Source organism: Lissotriton vulgaris, chromosome 6, assembly GCF_964263255.1.
Source record: "Lissotriton vulgaris chromosome 6, aLisVul1.2, whole genome shotgun sequence".
Taxonomy (NCBI): domain Eukaryota; kingdom Metazoa; phylum Chordata; class Amphibia; order Caudata; family Salamandridae; genus Lissotriton; species Lissotriton vulgaris.
This window is the reverse complement of record NC_141694.1, coordinates 740,432,032-740,454,530: the sequence shown is the minus strand read 5'-3', so window position 1 is coordinate 740,454,530 and position 22,499 is coordinate 740,432,032.

Genomic DNA, 22,499 nt, shown 5'->3' with positions numbered 1-22,499 from the left:
TTTCGAGTGTACTTTGGATAGGTACAGGCTTGTACTCTATCAACTCTCGCATTAGACCTCTTTGATGGTCTTCAAAATTTGTTTATACTTGAAATAAAATTTCAGGCCCGGCTGGGCACTGAAAAACTGACTAATATAGTACTGATTGGAGTCTATATTTTCATGTGTGTTTGTAAAAGACTTAATCCTATGGACCAGTGTTCTCCTTAATAGATGATTGCCCAAGGTCCTTAGGTACTTATTGGGTCCCCCTTGTTTTTGTAAAATATATTCATAAATCTATGACTCTCAAATTTGTAAAGCCTAGGTGTGGAATATTATGACTATTGAGACGTACAATATCGCAACCTGTTACAACGAGTGGATTATGCACTCAAACAGGGTCACCAGTCATAATATAACAATTTGGTCACATGTGTTGCAGAACACCAGGGGGAGCTCTTTAATTTGCCTCAACACATCTTTACTGCAGCAGACAAAAGGGCTATCTGCAAGGAGCTCAGTAAGCTGGTCAATTTCAAGGGGATAGCGCGGCATGCCTTTGGGGCGTCAACAAGAGATGGTCGGATGAATAGAGTCATGAAATGAAGAAGTACACTAAGATACATGTGGCAAGTACACTCACTAGTGGCTGATCTGGACCACAATTTTGAACTGCATAATAACAACATCATTCCTTATGAACTATAAGTTCTGCAGCTCAAGGTGTGACTAAGTAAGGACCATGGCATAATGCCAACATTCACAAACTCATGATCCTGCAACTATGTCTCAGCATCATAAAATCTTGCTCTCTTATTAGTTTTACATGACTTGTGGTGTAGCATATCACGCAAGGAATAACAAATGGCCCCAATGTTGCCAGTCAGTCAATAGCATTTGTAGAGCACAGCACTGTCAGCCCTGGTAGTATCTGGCCACTGGGGTGCGAGTTATCTGCCAAAAAGCCAGGTCTTGAGGAAAACAGTAGGAAGAGGGAAGAAATGAGCAGAACAATGCAAAACAGAGGGCAGCAACATGAGCTTGAAGTACAGGCAAGACAGAGGCCAGAATAACAAACAGAAAAGGTAGAGCAGAAGAGAGCAGAAATACAAGCAGAAAGGCAAACAGAGCAGAAGAGGGCAGAAAAACCAGTAGAAAAGGCTAAACAGATGGAAGAAAAACTAGCGGAAAAATGCAAAACAGAGGGCAGAAAAATAAGCCGAAAAGGCAAACAAAGCAAGAAACGAGCGAAGGAAGCACAAATACAGGGCAGCAGGTAGACAGGCAGCAAAGGGTAACGGACTGCGGGCAAGCTGGACATGAGAACTATTGCAGGGGGAGCTGGCACGAGGAACCTGACCAAAATGGGTTCTTCTTGAATTGGCCCCCCATGCACACCTGAGCTGCGTGAACTTTCTGACATTTTTCAAGCTGGTGTTAGCAAATTTGGCCCCTCTTTGCCTCTAGGGAAGCTGGGGGATGAACTCCCACACCAGCCAGGACCTTGGGATCAATGCAGCCAGGAAAGGCCGCCATAGATTGTGTCCCATATGGCGGAAAGTGTCCGGCGTTTTTCAAGTGATTATCTGCAAATGTGGCCCTCTCCTTGCTTCTAGGTAGGCTGGGAGACACAGTGCCCCTCCAGCCAGGGCCTCTGGATCCATACATGCATGTGGGCAGGAATAACCACTGTAGATTGGGTTGTTTTATGCTATTGTTGTTTATTCCAATCATAACAAAAATATAGAAAACAAAAATAATGAGGAAGTGAGTGCACACAAGGAGGTATATATTTACTATTCCTAACTCCACATCCATGTACCTTGACATAAATATGATCAAGGTGTGTAGATGTGGAGTCAGGTATAGAATATTTATACAAACTTAACAGCTGATATTTTGGTACTCAATATACTGGGAAGATATTCTGACCACTCAATATTCCTTCAGAGATATTCCAAACCAATTCTCCTTGCCTTGTCAAGTGCAACTCACAAACCTCAAATGATTACATAAACCAACATAATCTATGGCAACTCTTCCTGTGAAGAGCTTGTCAAGCCAGGCTCATCTTAGCCCGGTATAGCCAGGAAAAGACTGGGCTAGGCCACCCTCTGGAACAAAGATACTGTCAGAGATTATTTTTTTCAAAAACTGTTGGTGGGGGATTTTGAGTATTTCACAGGGCAATTTCCATCCCTGCCGCATGATGGGTAAGAGGAAATTAGCGGGTGCAACCCCATTTCAACTCCTTCTGCACAGTGCACCTCCATTTCTGGAAAGAGCCAAGGAGGTCATCAGTATGGAAATCACACTCACAAGAGAAGGATGCCACTAAACCTGGGCTATACCTTATTGGGTATGCTTCTAACACTGATTGATCCTGGGCCTGTAGAGATTATTTCCAACATTTCTTCCATTCCTGTTTTCAGCCCTACCTCTACTCCTATTGCTCCCTAGGAGGCTTTCAACAGAGCATTTTCTGCAGCTGGTGGCGCTGACAGTCCTTGTCCCAGTTCCAGTCTTATGCCCACTAAGAAAGCGAAGAGGGCCACTCACACCAAACACAGGTAATATACCGAAAGTATCCAAAGATTCATAGAACAATTCTCTGCTGTTGCCACAGCCAGAGGTCAAAGCTCTTTCCACCTCGTCAGCATCCTCTGCTAGGGTTGTCAGGACTTTATTCCCTAGCACACAATATCTGGATCATTTTATGGAAGGGGGTTTCAAGAGGTACAAGGATTTGTTAAACAATGAACTTTCTGCTCTGCTTTCTTACCTCAACTCCATTGAGATCCAAATTGCGGATTTACCAAGCTCGCTCTCTTCCAAATATGTAGATCATATCTCTCATGCTAGAGAGAACTCATTGACACCTGCCCAGCAGCAGCAGCCCAGGCATTGAATGCATCTCAAGTATTTGAAGATCCTCAAGTCCCATCAGTACGATGTGGACAGCTCAGCAGGGCTAGTTTAAGAAGGAACAAATTATAGAAGTGAGATCAGAGGTTCTTGCTGGTAATAGTTTGACACATAATCTGACACCTGAGTTATTTGGTGCTCCCTAATACCAACTGGCCAAGACTCTGTACTTAAGGTCCTGTTAGGATATGCTTGAAATTGGGGGGCATATTCACAAGGGAAGTGGCGGAGTGAGTTGTTAGTCTTCCTAACATAACGCCTCACTCCAACACTTCAGAAACGCAGGACTGCACCATATTTACAAGAATATGGTGCAGTCCTGCGTTTCCCCCTGCGCTGGTGCTACACTTAGCAGCCTAGTGCCAGTGCAGGCACCCTGGCAAAACAATCTTGAAATGTTGTTTTGTAAATTCTATTTGTACTGCTTAATACAGCACACAGAAAAGTTGTAAAACGAAATGTAAAAAAAATTATTGTTTATGTGCGCAGGAAGGGGGATCTTTCGTTACTTAAATAATCGTTGGCCTTTTTCTGTTTTCATGTGTGCTGCACAACGCAGCACACATGAATACAGCAAAAACATGGAGAAATGAAACATTTCTCCTTGTTTCGCCAGGTTTTCCCTGGTCTTAATTCTGTCACTGCCTCCTATTTACTCCTCCCTTGTAAATAGGGGGCAGTGTCAGAATCAGTGGGTGTTGCGGTGGAACACCCACTGCAGCACCCATTGCCCTCCCCTTTCATGCTAAGCATAGCGTGAAAGGGGGCCTTATTTACAAGGCAGCATTAAGCTACGTTAAGTGGCTTAACGGTGCCTTGTAAATTTAGACAAAGCCCCTTTCGCCACAGGAATGTCATAAAAAGTGACGTTCCTATGGCGATAGGGGCTTGTAAAGCCCCATAGTCCTTTAAATTGCAATCCTCCTCAGGAGTACACTTCAAAGGTAAGTCCTCAGAATCTCACAGGAGGTCCTTGGAAATTCATTGTGTGTCATAGAGAGTAGGTCCAGCCCTCTTCTGATCTTCTGGAGCTCCATTAAGAGGCTCTGAATGGGGTGTCTAGAGGTGTTACATGTATGCATGACCTAGCCAGTGGGTAGGAATGACTCCTGGGCTTGACCTTACCAATAAAGTAAAAGTTCCTAGAGTCAACCCTACCTATTTTGAGCATATTCAAGATGGTGAAAGTCTTCATCTATTTTAAACTTGCAATATAAAGGCTGAGTGGGGTGTACTTTGATAATCCTGGTGTCCTCCTACATCTATCAATAAAATCCAATTAGAGGCAGCCACAGTACCCTTCATAAACCAAGAGACAGTCTAGTAGTACACAAACAAAAATCAGACAATGGATTCACAAGAATTATCTTGCCATCTGTTCTCTTATCACAAAAAGAGCGCACGGGTCCAGAACAGGGGTCTGAGGAGTACGTGGGCAGTGACAACCATGCACGGGAGGGGATCCCTTTTAAGGACGATCCCCCTCCCGTGCATAATTTTCACTGTCCACATGCCCCTCAGACCCCTGTTCAGGACCCATGGGCTCTTTTTGTGATAAGTTTTATGAGTAGGGAGTTTTCCCACACTGGTCCTTGAATCCCCTCCTAGCCCCCCTTGCGTGTATCCCCATCCTGTTCTCTTCCTTTTTAAATGTTCCCTAAGGGTTGTATGTAAATCCAGCAGACGTTTCAAGCAGTATTGACCACTCAAACAAGATTTGATGCTAAAGTATTAAAAAGAATGCCCACAACCAACACTCTACATATTCTGCTGGGTTCAGAGAAGAAAGTTCCATTAATTTTAGATTTCAGCATGTCCTACTTTTAAATACCATGCACTCTGCCTTGTATGCTACAAAGCCTGCGTAGGAGCGGCCTATTAATTTTAAGAGGTGGGGTTTGACCTTCCAGAAGGATTTATCTTGACTGGTCGAATTGCATTTTTACACTGCTAAAGTCATGCTTCAAAAGCAGCCCGAAAGTCATTTTTGCACAAACATTGTAGTGGATTGCACACACCATGCAGCAGTGTCCTACAGGCATTCAACTTCTAGGCCCTGAGTAAAGTGTATACCATACACTCGGGACCTATAGATATGTTAAATATACACATTTGAAATATGCCAATTTGAACGTGTTAAAGTGGGGAACCAAGTCACATTACTACTAGCTAGCTGTAGTAAAGTGTAAAGAGTTCTAAAGCCAGCAAAATATAGGGCTCAGCAAAAGACAAGAAATCTGGGGTGACAACTCTGAAAAGGTGGATGTCTTACACACCCTTGGTGTGGGAATATAGTCATATATATTAAAGATGTTTCCTTGTTGTGGAATACATCTCTGTAACACTCGTAAGTGACAGAGCCTCTCCCATGCCGCCTTATCTGAGCAATAATCCAGCATGATCATACACCACAAATAGCTTGCTACAATGCATTCGGTAACTGTCAATTGACAGATATGTCCACCTCTGATGCCTACAATATACTTTAATGCAGTCTGCCTACATCCCTTGTGTTCGAGGTTGAGCCTTGGCCACAGAAGCATTTTGTTTATGGCATGCTAAAAAGCAACACTGACACACTGCCTAAAATGAAAGCATTCTTTCAACCTTGCAACTCAGACCACTTAAAGTAGATTGTATGGACTTACATCTCATATATGCAATTATTTTAATCCAATCCTGTTGTAGAATGTTTCGTTTGCACTCTCTTATGTCCTGCATAAATGTGACATTTATTAACACCGAAATAATAGCGTTCTTCAGCTTCAGTCCTGCAACAGTCCTTTCCTATACCCAGCAGAATCAGCAACATTGGCATTGCAGGGGTGAAACTGTAGCAGGCACAACAGTCTAGTGCGTTTCTGAAAGCAGATAGGTGGGAACTTTCATATACAAACACCCTTTCTTCCCAGATTAAAAATCCCTATTATCAAGCTTCTTCACTCATATTAACTCCATGTCACCATTATTGTTCCTAGGACTAACATCAGTTTGAGTATTTTACTATCACTTGCTCTGCATTGGATGATGTTCATCAGGGTAATACAATCCCATGTTGCTTCGAACAAACCTAAACCCTAGCTCTTTTCCTACAGTTGTATCCAATAAATGCCTCACAATTACTTCCCCTTTCACAAAGTGAGTGACATACCTAAAGACCAGTGGGGCAGATTAATCAAAGTTTTTGCATCGCCCTTGCGGCATGAAAGGGATGCAGGGCAACGCAAAAACTAGAATGAGCTTTACCACCCAATGCAAGACCACCGTGCATGGCCCCGCATGACTTGGTATATCTGTAGTGAAGCAAGGTGCACCTTGCGTTGCTCTGCCCGAGGGAGATTTCCCATGGTTGGAGTGTGGGTGTTCCCATGCATTCACCCAAGGATTCTGGCGCATTCCCAGGTTTTTTTATGAGTGGTACATCTGGAAATGTGCCAAAGTTCTACGCCTTCCCAGGGGAGGTGTAAGGAGGAGAAATTTCTTTATTTCTCCTCATTTCTTTCCTCTATCTACTTGTGTTGCATTGTGCAGCACACCCAGAAAGAGGAAAAAGCCTCAAAGAATTGTTTTAGTGCAGGAAGGTTTCCCTTTCTGCACAAAAACAATCCTGCCTGAATTGGCGCTAAGCCGCCAAAAGTGCAGCAGCGCAGGGAGAGAGCAGGAATGTGCCGTATTTTGATAGATTTGTTGCATTTCTGCCCTCTCCCATTCACACAGTGCATCGAGGTGTATTGGCCCTGACAGACGACCCTTTGACAGACAATGTAATTTCATGTGTTTAAGGGCATCAGCTGTAATTACTAACTTTAGATTCAAAGTCAGTCTGGGACTTCTCATAGCTGGAGTTCAAAGTTAATCAACACTTTCTGTGCCCCATAGGACTTTTATAAATGTTTAATCAGAACACATGTAAACATGTTCATATAACTGTGATTTTCAGTGATCTCTCCACCATGTTCTCCAGTATCCACCTGTTCTTCACAATAACCATGGGTAAAGTGCTCGACCCCTTCACACTTGCAAACAATTTTGATTGCTATGTAATCCTGTTATAAACTCCACTTATCCTGCAGGCCACTATCTCTTCAAGCAATTCCAAGCAGGGACAATGCCCCTGTTTCAAATAAATGAGGTCCCCTGTCTCCGAATTCCCTAAAAAACAAGTCAAGGCATCTGGTATATACTGCCAGTGCCTGTTCTCCCTCTGAAGACTGAGCCACCAACCTTGACTTCCAAGTGAACTCAGTGTGAGTGATTCTGGTTCCCATCTCACTCCCTCACATGACTGGACCCATGTATTTAGAAATAGAAGACTCGGGCAAGCAGAAGTTTGAAATGGGAATAGGACAAGAGAGAGAGAGAGATAAAAGCCCACCATTTTCAACAACAGAAGCCATCTCAGGTACCTCCTTTGATAAGGGAATATGTTATTTGTGTGATTGGTGTGACATGTTGTTAAGCAGACATAAACACTTAGGACAAAAGGTCACAGCCACCTAAAGGTTATAACAATATTTTGCAAATCTATTCTAAGTATCCTAATGATTATGCCTGGTCCTCTAAAATATGAGTGATCTCGCTCTTGGTTTAGGTTAGATACTCTATGATGTGTGCATCATTAACTTCACAAATCTATATATTTGGAGACAAAAACAAAAAGAGGTGCTGATAGGTTGGTAGCTCTGTGAGCCACATGATACCTTTTAACACACTCCTCTTTTATGTTATTACTCCTCTTGAATTTTCGATCTGACAACATGTCTGGCTTCAGTTTGAGTCAAGAATGCAATATTCAAAGCCTTCAATGTCAAAATTAATGTTCCAGATGGTACTCTCCGAGTTATCACCATGTTCATAAATCAAAGTTCAAACCCCATGTCCTCTGCTCTATTCACAAGGCAAGATGTAGAGATTTCATTTGATTACTAATTCTAATGGGAGTATTTACAATGAAGTGGCGGATCACGGTGTTAACCTCCTTAGCACGCTGTGCTCCCCCGCACTTCAGAAACGCAGGGCTGCACCATATTTACAACAGCCCTGCGTTGCCCCCTGTGCTGGCGCTAAACTTAGCAGCCTAGCACCAATGCAGGCACACTTGCACCATAGTGTAAGGGTGTCTGCGTTGAGGGGAAGTTTGTTTGTGTGCAGAAGGTATCCCTTCCTGCACATGTGAAGAAACAAAATCTTCATTCTCAGGGGTCTTACTAATACAAAGAAGAATCTGACATAGAAGCTGGAATAAAAAGACATCTTTATTATGTGAGACTACGTCACACAGAAGCATTAGCAACTGAATGAGGCAGTCTGAGGAATACAGAAAACAGAGGCCTTATACATGCTTAGGGTTACAAAACTCAGCATAAAAGTAAGGGGCAGTCCTAGCTTTTGCACGCATGCAAAATGCCTAACATCGACATGCAAGATCTGGCAAACATTAGCTAATAGAAAAACATTCAAAACAAGGCATCATGTAACCAGAACATCCCCCTTGAGTCGTGTCTTTGCCCGATCCCATAAGTCAATCAATGACAGCACCTATAGGTCAATCAGTAATGGCAGAACATGTTTGTGTGCTTCAAAGGGAAGGTTTGTGGAATAGGAAAGCACAGGGAGAGAATTGCGAAGGCCAAAAGATAAGATACAGCACAAGAAGAATACTAAAGGCTAACAGATAGTTGATATAGGGATTAGGTGGTCCAGACAAGAATTAGTTTAGGCCAGCTGGTGTCTGAGATGGGTTTCAAGACAAGGACGGAGGGGGTTTTCAACACATTGCAGTCCAAAAGGGCAGAGGCACTTTGTGAATCATGCAGCCTGTGTAAAGGCAACACAAAATGGAGTTGAATGTAAAATGGAGTCAAAATTAAAGAACCACAGACCCTCCTTTTGCCATTACAGAGGCAAATCCTAATTAATTGCTAGACGAGCATTTTCCATTCTAAACATTTCATTAAAGGTATGAGCAGGAATACAAAGAGGACAGGGCATTGGGTCATAAATAACATATGGACAACAGGAGAAAGTAATGACCACTATTACAAACAAAATTATAATTTTTCACAACATTAAGCAAAAAGCAAATCCTAAAATTATCTAGTAACATTTTTAGGGCTCCTATGCATTTCAGTAACTTATTATATATTCAGGTAAAACAGTGGCGATCCTTATCAATGCTCTCAGGTGAAAAGGGGATACTCTTCCACAGAGAATGGACTTTGTTCTGCTTTTACTAAACAGAATACTACTTTAAAACAATGTCAGCAAAACAACAAGATTTTGTCTCCTAATACCCATTTTATGCAATCACACGGAAACCACTTGTGAAACCAACTATGCCCAGAGTCCGTTCAAAAGCATCTCTGGCAGGCTTCTATTGTCCATCAAATCTGCTCCCATTGTTGCATGGGCCTCTTGATTCAGGCCTCCTATGAAAAATAGTGTTTCTCAGTATCCGTTGGAGTGCCCTCCTGGAAAACACTCACAGCTCACTTGAAAGTCTCAATGTCTCAATGTAGTGCACCAGTGTCTCTCCTCTGCGGCAGACACTACAGATAGTGTGATCTTCATTGATTATGAACACAGATCATCTCGTGCAGACCCGGGACCATTCTCAGGCTCCAACACTCATCATTCAGTGTCAGAGGACGCTCAGGCTGCTCTTTCATGGGCACCAGAATGTAGTGCCTTTTGCCAATCTTGGATCCTCCGGTGCACTGCACTTCCGTTGGAGCAAAGGAAAAGGGGTATGTGTGTGGCCAAAGCTCAGGCGAAGGGGCTCAAGGGACTGCACACTGTCAGAGGTTACCAGCACATGACAGGTGGACAACGGAAGCCTCAAAACAACAGGAATCCTTCTCTTTCACTCTTTTGCACTGAAATTCTGGTTCTGTGATGTCCAATGCCGTCTGATGGAGCAAGTGCGATGCTTTAAACAGTTCATTGTATAACAAGGGGATTGCAAGCAGGTGGCCTGCAATCTTCAAAGGAGTGGCCATATTCCATGGGACAATTCTGGTCAAGAATACACTGTCATTTCTCAAAGGCAATACAAAGACAAAGGCAGTAGGCAAAACAGTGCCTCTAGGCTCTTCAATTGGGTTTCCGTGTGAGAGCATATCCTCCATCATCTAAGGGTAGATAGCGACATGATTAAGTCTAGGTATTCCTAAATTCCTTATCTAGAACATCTCAAAAGAAAAATCGCATTATACAGATTATCAGGGACATGAAGTAGGCCTAAAGAAAATTCTTAAAAACCAGTCTGGTCATACAAAAGGGAATTATACATAATATAGGGGTTTCTGATACATTACTGCAGTCTGGAAGTGTGAACTGGAACAATACACCAATAATAATAAAAGCTGACTGGTGAAAGGAATACGGAAAGGAGAAATGGGACTAGGACACAACTAAAATCCCCAATAACTAGGTACAATGCGACATCGGTCAGGGGAGAAGCGACAAAAGAAAAAATCTATAGGAAGAACAAGAAATTACTTGGAGGATAGTCAAGCATGTGACACAATACCAAGAGTATGAGTGATACACAAAAAAATCAAAATAGTTCACAAAGGTTAGCTCTACCGCTGGCCGCTAAACCATATACGCTAACCTCAGCTAATGTTCCAGTTCCTTCTTCAGGGAAAAAATAAACTTGGTTGCCTTTATGGTACAAAGCCATACACTACTTAGGAAGCAGAACAAAACTGACTAATGTTATATAGAAATTAGGTCACTGTGTACAAGAGTCACAGATCTATAATTTTATCCTTACGTCCAATCAGGATACATAAATCTAGGGCTGCCTGTTCCTTTAAGGGAAGGGGGCAGTAAGTGACTAGCAGCAGGTGACACACTTTGATCCTGTATATCTCTTTTATTTTTCTTGAATACTATTTATAGCCAAATTGACATACACTGGTGAAGTGTTGTCTGTGTCATGCACAGTATGATAATATCATATCTGGGAATTTTAGCAAATCAACCCAACTGTTGTGCAGCGATAGGCATCGTCATGTATATCCCTTCACAACACAGGTAAACTTGTAATAGTATCCAAAGCAGCAACATAAAACAAAAACATGCATAAAATAAAAAAAACGCACAAAACACACATGTCAAGCCATCAGATATACTTGCTGTATATCATGCACAAAAAGCATAGACAAAACAATAGCATATATAAATGAGCGGTGATGCACAACACAATGTCATGTACTTTATGCACTGTGAACCTGCAGCCCAAAACCCAATATTCGGGCCTGTTGTAGAATGTTTCGTTTGCACTCTCTTATGTCCTGCATAAATGTGACATTTATTAACACCGAAATAATAGCGTTCTTCAGCTTCAGTCCTGCAACAGTCCTTTCCTATACCCAGCAGAATCAGCAACATTGGCATTGCAGGGGTGAAACTGTAGCAGGCACAACAGTCTAGTGCGTTTCTGAAAGCAGATAGGTGGGAACTTTCATATACAAACACCCTTTCTTCCCAGATTAAAAATCCCTATTATCAAGCTTCTTCACTCATATTAACTCCATGTCACCATTATTGTTCCTAGGACTAACATCAGTTTGAGTATTTTACTATCACTTGCTCTGCATTGGATGATGTTCATCAGGGTAATACAATCCCATGTTGCTTCGAACAAACCTAAACCCTAGCTCTTTTCCTACAGTTGTATCCAATAAATGCCTCACAATTACTTCCCCTTTCACAAAGTGAGTGACACACCTAAAGACCAGGGGGGCAGATTAATCAAAGGTTTTGCATCGCCCTTGCGGCATGAAAGGGATGCAGGGCAACGCAAAAACTAGAATGAGCTTTACCACCCAATGCAAGACCACCGTGCATGGCCCCGATTGACTTGGTATATCTGTAGTGAAGCAAGGTGCACCTTGCGTTGCTCTGCCCGAGGGAGATTTCCCATGGTTGGAGTGTGGGTGTTCCCATGCATTCACCCAAGGATTCTGGCGCATTCCCAGGTTTTTTTATGAGTGGTACATCTGGAAATGTGCCAAAGTTCTACGCCTTCCCAGGGGAGGTGTAAGGAGGAGAAATTTCTTTATTTCTCCTCATTTCTTTCCTCTATCTACTTGTGTTGCATTGTGCAGCACACCCAGAAAGAGGAAAAAGCCTCAAAGAATTGTTTTAGTGCAGGAAGGTTTCCCTTTCTGCACAAAAACAATCCTGCCTGAATTGGCGCTAAGCCGCCAAAAGTGCAGCAGCGCAGGGAGAGAGCAGGAATGTGCCGTATTTTGATAGATTTGTTGCATTTCTGCCCTCTCCCATTCACACAGTGCATCGAGGTGTATTGGCCCTGACAGACGACCCTTTGACAGACAATGTAATTTCATGTGTTTAAGGGCATCAGCTGTAATTACTAACTTTAGATTCAAAGTCAGTCTGGGACTTCTCATAGCTGGAGTTCAAAGTTAATCAACACTTTCTGTGCCCCATAGGACTTTTATAAATGTTTAATCAGAACACATGTAAACATGTTCATATAACTGTGATTTTCAGTGATCTCTCCACCATGTTCTCCAGTATCCACCTGTTCTTCACAATAACCATGGGTAAAGTGCTCGACCCCTTCACACTTGCAAACAATTTTGATTGCTATGTAATCCTGTTATAAACTCCACTTATCCTGCAGGCCACTATCTCTTCAAGCAATTCCAAGCAGGGACAATGCCCCTGTTTCAAATAAATGAGGTCCCCTGTCTCCGAATTCCCTAAAAAACAAGTCAAGGCATCTGGTATATACTGCCAGTGCCTGTTCTCCCTCTGAAGACTGAGCCACCAACCTTGACTTCCAAGTGAACTCAGTGTGAGTGATTCTGGTTCCCATCTCACTCCCTCACATGACTGGACCCATGTATTTAGAAATAGAAGACTCGGGCAAGCAGAAGTTTGAAATGGGAATAGGACAAGAGAGAGAGAGAGATAAAAGCCCACCATTTTCAACAACAGAAGCCATCTCAGGTACCTCCTTTGATAAGGGAATATGTTATTTGTGTGATTGGTGTGACATGTTGTTAAGCAGACATGAACACTTAGGACAAAAGGTCACAGCCACCTAAAGGTTATAACAATATTTTGGAAATCTATTCTAAGTATCCTAATGTCTATGCCTGGTCCTCTAAAATATGAGTGATCTCGCTCTTGGTTTAGGTTAGATACTCTATGATGTGTGCATCATTAACTTCACAAATCTAGATATTTGGAGACAAAAACAAAAAGAGGTGCTGATAGGTTGGTAGCTCTGTGAGCCACATGATACCTTTTAACACACTCCTCTTTTATGTTATTACTCCTCTTGAATTTTCGATCTGACAACATGTCTGGCTTCAGTTTGAGTCAAGAATGCAATATTCAAAGCCTTCAATGTCAAAATTAATGTTCCAGATGGTACTCTCCGAGTTATCACCATGTTAATAAATCAAAGTTCAAACCCCATGTCCTCTGCTCTATTCACAAGGCAAGATGTAGAGATTTCATTTGATTACTAATTCTAATGGGAGTATTTACAATGAAGTGGCGGATCACGGTGTTAACCTCCTTAGCACGCTGTGCTCCCCCGCACTTCAGAAACGCAGGGCTGCACCATATTTACAACAGCCCTGCGTTGCCCCCTGTGCTGGCGCTAAACTTAGCAGCCTAGCACCAATGCAGGCACACTTGCACCATAGTGTAAGGGTGTCTGCGTTGAGGGGAAGTTTGTTTGTGTGCAGAAGGTATCCCTTCCTGCACATGTGAAGAAACAAAATCCTCATTCTCAGGGGTCTTACTAATACAAAGAACAATCTGACATAGAAGCTGGAATAAAAAGACATCTTTATTATGTGAGACTACGTCACACAGAAGCATTAGCAACTGAATGAGGCAGTCTGAGGAATACAGAAAACAGAGGCCTTATACATGCTTAGGGTTACAAAACTCAGCATAAAAGTAAGGGGCAGTCCTAGCTTTTGCAAGCATGCAAAATGCCTAACATGGACATGCAAGATCTGGCAAACATTAGCTTATAGAAAAACATTCAAAACAAGGCATCATGTAACCAGAACATCCCCCTTGAGTCGTGTCTTTGCCCGATCCCATAAGTCAATCAATGACAGCACCTATAGGTCAATCAGTAATGGCAGAACATGTTTGTGTGCTTCAAAGGGAAGGTTTGTGGAATAGGAAAGCACAGGGAGAGAATTGCGAAGGCCAAAAGATAAGATACAGCACAAGAAGAATACTAAAGGCTAACAGATAGTTGATATAGGGATTAGGTGGTCCAGACAAGAATTAGTTTAGGCCAGCTGGTGTCTGAGATGGGTTTCAAGACAAGGACGGAGGGGGTTTTCAACACATTGCAGTCCAAAAGGGCAGAGGCACTTCGTGAATCATGCAGCCTGTGTAAAGGCAACACAAAATGGAGTTGAATGTAAAATGGAGTCAAAATTAAAGAACCACAGACCCTCCTTTTGCCATTACAGAGGCAAATCCTAATTAATTGCTAGACAAGCATTTTCCATTCTAAACATTTCATTAAAGGTATGAGCAGGAATACAAAGAGGACAGGGCATTGGGTCATAAATAACATATGGACAACAGGAGAAAGTAATGACCACTATTACAAACAAAATTATAATTTTTCACAACATTAAGCAAAAAGCAAATCCTAAAATTATCTAGTAACATTTTTAGGGCTCCTATGCATTTCAGTAACTTATTATATATTCAGGTAAAACAGTGGCGATCCTTATCAATGCTCTCAGGTGAAAAGGGGATACTCTTCCACAGAGAATGGACTTTATTCTGCTTTTACTAAACAGAATACTACTTTAAAACAATGTCAGCAAAACAACAAGATTTTGTCTCCTAATACCCATTTTATGCAATCACACGGAAACCACTTGTGAAACCAACTATGCCCAGAGTCCGTTCAAAAGCATCTCTGGCAGGCTTCTATTGTCCATCAAATCTGCTCCCATTGTTGCATGGGCCTCTTGATTCAGGCCTCCTATGAAAAATAGTGTTTCTCAGTATCCGTTGGAGTGCCCTCCTGGAAAACACTCACAGCTCACTTGAAAGTCTCAATGTCTCAATGTAGTGCACCAGTGTCTCTCCTCTGCGGCAGACACTACAGATAGTGTTATCTTCATTGATCATGAACACAGATCATCTCGTGCAGACCCGGGACCATTCTCAGGCTCCAACACTCATCATTCAGTGTCAGAGGACGCTCAGGCTGCTCTTTCATGGGCACCAGAATGTAGTGCCTTTTGCCAATCTTGGATCCTCCGGTGCACTGCACTTCCGTTGGAGCAAAGGAAAAGGGGTATGTGTGTGGCCAAAGCTCAGGCGAAGGGGCTCAAGGGACTGCACACTGTCAGAGGTTACCAGCACATGACAGGTGGACAACGGAAGCCTCAAAACAACAGGAATCCTTCTCTTTCACTCTTTTGCACTGAAATTCTGGTTCTGTGATGTCCAATGCCGTCTGATGGAGCAAGTGCGATGCTTTAAACAGTTCATTGTATAACAAGGGGATTGCAAGCAGGTGGCCTGCAATCTTCAAAGGAGTGGCCATATCCCATGGGACAATTCTAGTCAAGAATACACTGTCATTTCTCAAAGGCAATACAAAGACAAAGGCAGTAGGCAAAACAGTGCCTCTAGGCTCTTCAATTGGGTTTCCGTGTGAGAGCATATCCTCCATCATCTAAGGGTAGATAGCGACATGATTAAGTCTAGGTATTCCTAAATTCCTTATCTAGAACATCTCACAAGAAAAATCGCATTATACAGATTATCAGGGACATGAAGTAGGCCTAAAGAAAATTCTTAAAAACCAGTCTGGTCATACAAAAGGGAATTATACATAATATAGGGGTTTCTGATACATTACTGCAGTCTGGAAGTGTGAACTGGAACAATACACCAATAATAATAAAAGCTGACTGGTGAAAGGAATACAGAAAGGAGAAATGGGACTAGGACACAACTAAAATCCCCAATAACTAGGTACAATGCGACATCGGTCAGGGGAGAAGCGACAAAAGAAAAAATCTATAGGAAGAACAAGAAATTACTTGGAGGATAGTCAAGCATGTGACACAATACCAAGAGTATGAGTGATACACAAAAAAATCAAAATAGTTCACAAAGGTTAGCTCTACCGCTGGCCGCTAAACCATATACGGTAACCTCAGCTAATGTTCCAGTTCCTTCTTCAGGGAAAAATTTAACTTGGTTGCCTTTATGGTACAAAGCCATACACTACTTAGGAAGCAGAACAAAACTGACTAATGTTATATAGAAATTAGGTCACTGTGTACAAGAGTCACAGATCTATAATTGTATCCTTACGTCCAATCAGGATACATAAATCTAGGGCTGCCTGTTCCTTTAAGGGAAGGGGGCAGTAAGTGACTAGCAGCAGGTGACACACTTTGATCCTGTATATCTTTTTTATTTTTCTTGAATACTATTTATAGCCAAATTGACATACACTGGTGAAGTGTTGTCTGTGTCATGCACAGTATGATAATATCATGTCTGGGAATTTTAGCAAATCAACCCAACTGTTGTGCAGCGATAGGCATCGTCGTGTATATCCCTTCACAACACAGGTAAACTTGTAATAGTATCCAAAGCAGCAACATAAAACAAAAACATGCATAAAATAAAAAAAACGCACAAAACACACATGTCAAGCCATCAGATATACTTGCTGTATATCATGCACAAAAAGCATAGACAAAACAATAGCATATATAAATGAGCGGTGATGCACAACACAATGTCATGTACTTTATGCACTGTGAACCTGCAGCCCAAAACCCAATATTCGGGCCTGCCTAATTTGTCAGGTTTAAAATCCTTACCCTCCTTACCCTCCTTTTGACAGTAGATCACCAGTTAGTGGATATCTGCTGTCAAATACAACTTATTGTGTTGCTTCTGTCACACAGAGCCAGCAAGAACAATTCATGATAGGACCAAATACACAAACATGAAAAACGCATGGACATTTCTTTCCAAAGGAGTTACGCAAAAACACATCTCGTTTCAACCAACCAAACTCACGTGTCTTGTCAGCCTTAAAATCACCCAGAACAATCCATGAATGATCTGTGGGCAGAAGCAAAAAAATACACAACACACAAAAGAGAAACATTTCTCATAACAAACAAATATCAATTATAACTTTTAATCAGAAGACAAAACATGATACACATTAACAGACACAAAAATAAATTGCCATTACTTAACTGTTACCATCTTGTCAGTCAGCTTGAAACATCAAGCCACCTCAGTTTTACATTTCTAAAAGTAAAATTGTTACACTGACACTCCATATTAATTTGGCACCTACAATTTCCACTGTGAAAAATAATTCTTAATTGGCAAATCATTCTCACTTAGGCATGTAGCCTTCAAAATTTTAGTAAAGGGTTGCGTCTTATTTTCTGTCTAAGACTTAATGTAACACTTTGTTTTCTGTCAAATAAAAGCAACTAGCAGACATTATTTTGTCAGAGCAGAGATACAAATGTATCAGTTATGCAGAGCATTTAGCATGATATCGGGACTTTCAAAGAAACCCTGTTTTCATATTTTCCCTTTGGAATTAAGTTCTTAATTTTATTGATGTTCTTATGGAGAAACCAGAAACACTCCCTTTTAGAGGCCTGTTTAGCACGGTCATTCTGCACTTCACAGAGACAAGGCCCTAATTTAAAAGGTCACAAATGTCAACATGACAGCCTCCTTCCATTGTTTACAGGGAAACTAAACATAGCACCTGAGCGCGAGCCAGCCTCTGCAGCTTCTACTAGCCCCCAACCTCTGCTCATTCTGAGGCTGCCAAAGACAAAAGGCCTTCCTAATTCCTCCTAACCTGCAATAATTCACTCTATTTCGAAAAATAATTTCTCCTTTTTAGGCGCTAAAAATGATCTCTATTCCCAGATTATTAACCCCTTCCATGCTCATGACGAGTTCAGCTCGTCATAAAACACACTGGAGCTGTGCTTATGACAAGGTGAGCTCGTCATGAAATAATGCCTTTCAAGCTTTTCCAGCACAGGACGGGAAAAGCCATAGCATGGAAGGTGTTAAACAACATTTACTGTGAATAATTCACAGAACCTAATAACACACAAACCAGTTTTTAGAACAAATGCTCGTTGCAATGGTACTCATTTCATCAACCTTAAATGGATCTCACTGGTCATTTAAAAGCAAACCCCAAATGGGGACAGCCTGCAAATTTGTATTATACCTAAATGTATGCATTTACTGAAGCCTAAAGCACTTTAAAGCTATTATAAATGGCAAGAATTCTGTTTTAAATGGTCTATTTTACCCAAATTCTACTTTGATATTAGGGGCACTTAAAATAAATATCCTATAATTGTGTTACATATTAATCATCCTCAGAATGTTCTTTACAAATAACAGAGATTGGACATTAGACATATCCCATGTAAATCCTTAGAAAAATGAGTTTTTTACTCCTGCGCTAAGTAAAATTCCATATGCTAATGTCCTCATTATGTAGTCCAACACATCTTAAATTAAATTAAAATGCTAGTAGGTCACAGTATGAGCATTACGCTTCATGAATAGTAAAAAACTAATTTTGTAGCACTTATTTTTAATAATTATTTTTCATAATTAATCATTATTTTAAATAAACCCAATCATGTTTGATAATACCACATATAAAAACAAGCTGCATCCTTTGCCTATCATTTTAAGACGCATTCATTTATAAGCCTAAGTACAGAAGCCTAACTTGAAACATGACAAAATTTGGCGCCACATTTTTTCTTTCTAAAAAGGACAATTTCTATTTAGCAACAGACCCAAGAACATGCTTACAAAAATGCTTAAAGAGAGGAAACCCTTAATTGAGATGTCTTCCTGTAATACAAAATAATGAATCTTAGTTTTAGAACCTTTTGAAAACAACATTCTGAAATGCAAAGATTCACCCGTTTTAACTGAGGGCAAAGTCCTGGCTGGGTAAATACTCCTGTTTATTTAGCTTGTCTCTCAGCATTGTAACATGAGCACAATGGCAATCTTTTACAAACGAAAACACATCAATGCATGTTCTTTATTATACGTCTGAGTTCAGCAAAAATTTACTTCAGCTGAACTGTTTTGCCTGGTAATTTCTAATACAATGCATGTAAGTAAAAATGCTATAAGTTTGTTTTTCTACAAAAACACACCATTCGTTTTTGGGGGCTTTTTATTCCTAGTGAATGTGAATTTTAATTTTTTTTTAAGCATTTGGACATTTTGCTTAGTAGACTGAAAACATAAAAAACCACAAACACACATTTGAGCTCATTTCAGACATAAACAGAAAGGGGTCAACACTCAGGACATACAATACAGCGCGCTTTAGCCATGCATTTTGTGATTAGCGCCATTGCGATTCACTTACAGAAGTTTGCACTAATGTGAAAACCACATAGACATTTAAACACACATTTAACCCACAAATCAATACTCAGGACAGAAAAACAGGACAGTCCACAGACTGTACTTAAATCAAACCATTTGCAAATACTAGTTGTAAGTCATATTTAGAAGAAACACTTCTCAATAGTGTTCCAAAAGACTGCAAAAAACAGCCCAACAGACTGATGTATGACCAAGAAGCGAAAATACACTCAATTCACTAGCTTTGGCTAGCAGAACATCAAAAAAAATTGTTCTGCATATCTTCATTCATAAAATTGCGCAGAACAAAGGATCCTTGTTTTGTATTATGTCATATTTTAATTCCCTGGGGATACAAAATCACCAAGGAAGAAATATGTTTCTAAACCTATTTCGATATTTCCTCTAGGGGAGCCTGGCTAATTTACTTAACATCACACTATTGTACCTCCAAAAAAAAGCAACACATTCTTTAATATGAGCTTGAAAACAGGCATGCCAAAAAATCCTGCAGAATATGCAAGTATTATAATCAAAGTATTGCTTAATGTACTTTTCGTACGTGCACTGTTCAACAAAACCAAAAAGAGAAAAATCTCCTCATTACCTGCCTACACAAATTGCAATTTGCATATCTAAAATCCAAAACATATCTAAAGTTGGCCAACAAAAATTTCAAAATTCCAAAGCTACAGTAAGCGTTACTAAACTACCTTACTCTTACTAATCAAAAGGTTTTCCAAATTCTAACTGTCAAGTTCTACATGACTTAACGGTCTTTTTTAGAATACTCACGCCAAAAAGGTTCTCAGTCAGGAGTGACATCATGTGGAGGATCAAAATCAGGAAGATCAGAAATATACTGGGCTGCTGAAACAAAGAATCTCCAGAATCCCTGTGCACAGAGTACCTTCTTAGTAGAATCCTGTTCTGTCCTCCTCAGTAGATTTCAGTCTCCTGACAAGATCACTCCCACAGATAGTCACTTCTCTGATGAGCCCCACGTTGGCCGCGCCATTTGAAGAAACAAAATCTTCATTCTCAGAGGTCTTACTAAAACAAAGAACAATCTGACATAGAAGCTGGAATAAAAAGACATCTTTATTATGTGAGACTACGTCACACAGAAGCATTAGCAACTGAATGAGGCAGTCTGAGGAATACAGAAAACAGAGGCCTTATATATGCTTAGGGTTACAAAACTCAGCATAAAAGTAAGGGGCAGTCCTAGCTTTTGCAAGCATGCAAAATGCCTAACATGGACATGTAAGATCTGGCAAACATTAGCCAATAGAAAAACATTCAAAACAAGGCATCATGTAACCAGAACATCCCCCTTGAGTCGTGTCTTTGCCCAATCCCATAAGTCAATCAATGACAGCACCTATAGGTCAATCAGTAATGGCAGAACATGTTTGCGTGCTTCAAAGGGAAGGTTTGTGGAATAGGAAAATACAGGGAGAGAATAGCGAAGGCCAAAAGATAAGATACGGCACAAGAAGAATACTAAAGGCTAACAGATAGTTGATATAGGAATTAGGTGGTCCAGACAAGAATTAGTTTAGGCCAGCTGGTGTCTGAGATGGGTTTCAGGACAAGGACGGAGGGGGTTTTCAACACATTGCAGTTCAAAAGGGCAGAGACACTTTGTGAATCATGCAGCCTGTGTAAAGGCAACACAAAATGGAGTTGAATGTAAAATGGAGTCAAAATTAAAGAACCACAGAACAGTCTTTAAATGACGTTTTGTAACTTTTATATGTGCTGCTTAATACAGCACACATAGAAGTTGCAAAACATCATTTTTTTGTGGATTGTTTATGTGCTGGAACGGAGACCTTCCTGCACATAAACAATCACTGGCAATTTGCTGTTTCTATGTGTGCTGCACAACGCAGCACACATGGAAAAGCAAAAACGAGAAAAAATAAAGCATTTCTCCTCATTTCGCCTGTTTAAGGCCAAGGGTGGGCGGTGAACTCTGCTCCACCAGCAGAGTTTGCAGAGTTTTGCCAACTCCGTGCTCTGCTGGTAAAGCAGAGTTCAGCAAAAAACTCTGATTCTACCGCGTGGCGGAGTTTGCCCCATCCACCAACCCCTAAATGTAACACTGGAGTTTTACAGCACCAAAATGCCACAAAACCCTAACGACATGACTGTGTAATCATTCTGTTGTTATATATCTCAAATTTCAGGTGATAGACACTCTATTTAGGTAAATGTTATTATAATCATTTTTTTTTATTGATGACAAAGGGGGCAATCATCAAGCATTTAGTATTTACAATAAAGCATTTCCAACAGACAATTAGCATTCCATACCCAAAATATCTTATGAATCAATTAATAATCCATTTGTGCAAGGGACTACTGACTGAGCCAATTTTCGTAGTTGTCGCCTTGTTGTCTTGGTGTCTGCCCTGGAGGTCCAAACTGCTTTTAAAGTTTCTGATTGGTCTGATTTTACCTTTCTTTTCCCTGGAGAATGAGACCGTAGAATCAGAGAGGAGACTTGCTTCCTGAGATACAGAGATAGAAATTATGCCGTTTATTGCAGGAGGGTCAGATATAGAATGAGAAGGACCTGATGTCCCCTTTCGCAGAAGGGGGAGAATCACAGGGCTGTCCTTACCCACATCTATCACGGGGCTTTTTTCATCTGATCTTATGCTCGCACTTAACAAGTGTGGGCTCCTAAGTTGACTGCTGATGGCTACGGAGAACTACGCCACCGACTAGCCACAGGTGATGCTGCTGCTCTGCCCCCAGCAATGGAGAATCATATCTGGCTGGCGTGCTAATGACAGCGCTGAGAAGAATTCTCATTTTTCCGGCTGCCCGCAAAACTCCTGAAAGACGCTGAAGACTTGAAGGGTTTGTCGGGCCCTGGAAGCAGATTCCCTTTTGCAGTGGAATGCGAAACAGCCTTAGGATACAGACGCGGACGCGAACGTCGAGAACCAATGGCGGAAAAATCAGCGGTGACATCTCTCGGGGCAATCTCTGAACTGCTCTCCTGTGGTGTTTTTCGAGTTGCTTTGCGGTGCCTATTACAAGGTGAGCTGCGGTCATTTTGAATCCCAGCTTGCATCCCCCGAACTGGTATGCAACTGTTACCACGCATCTTTTACCACGCA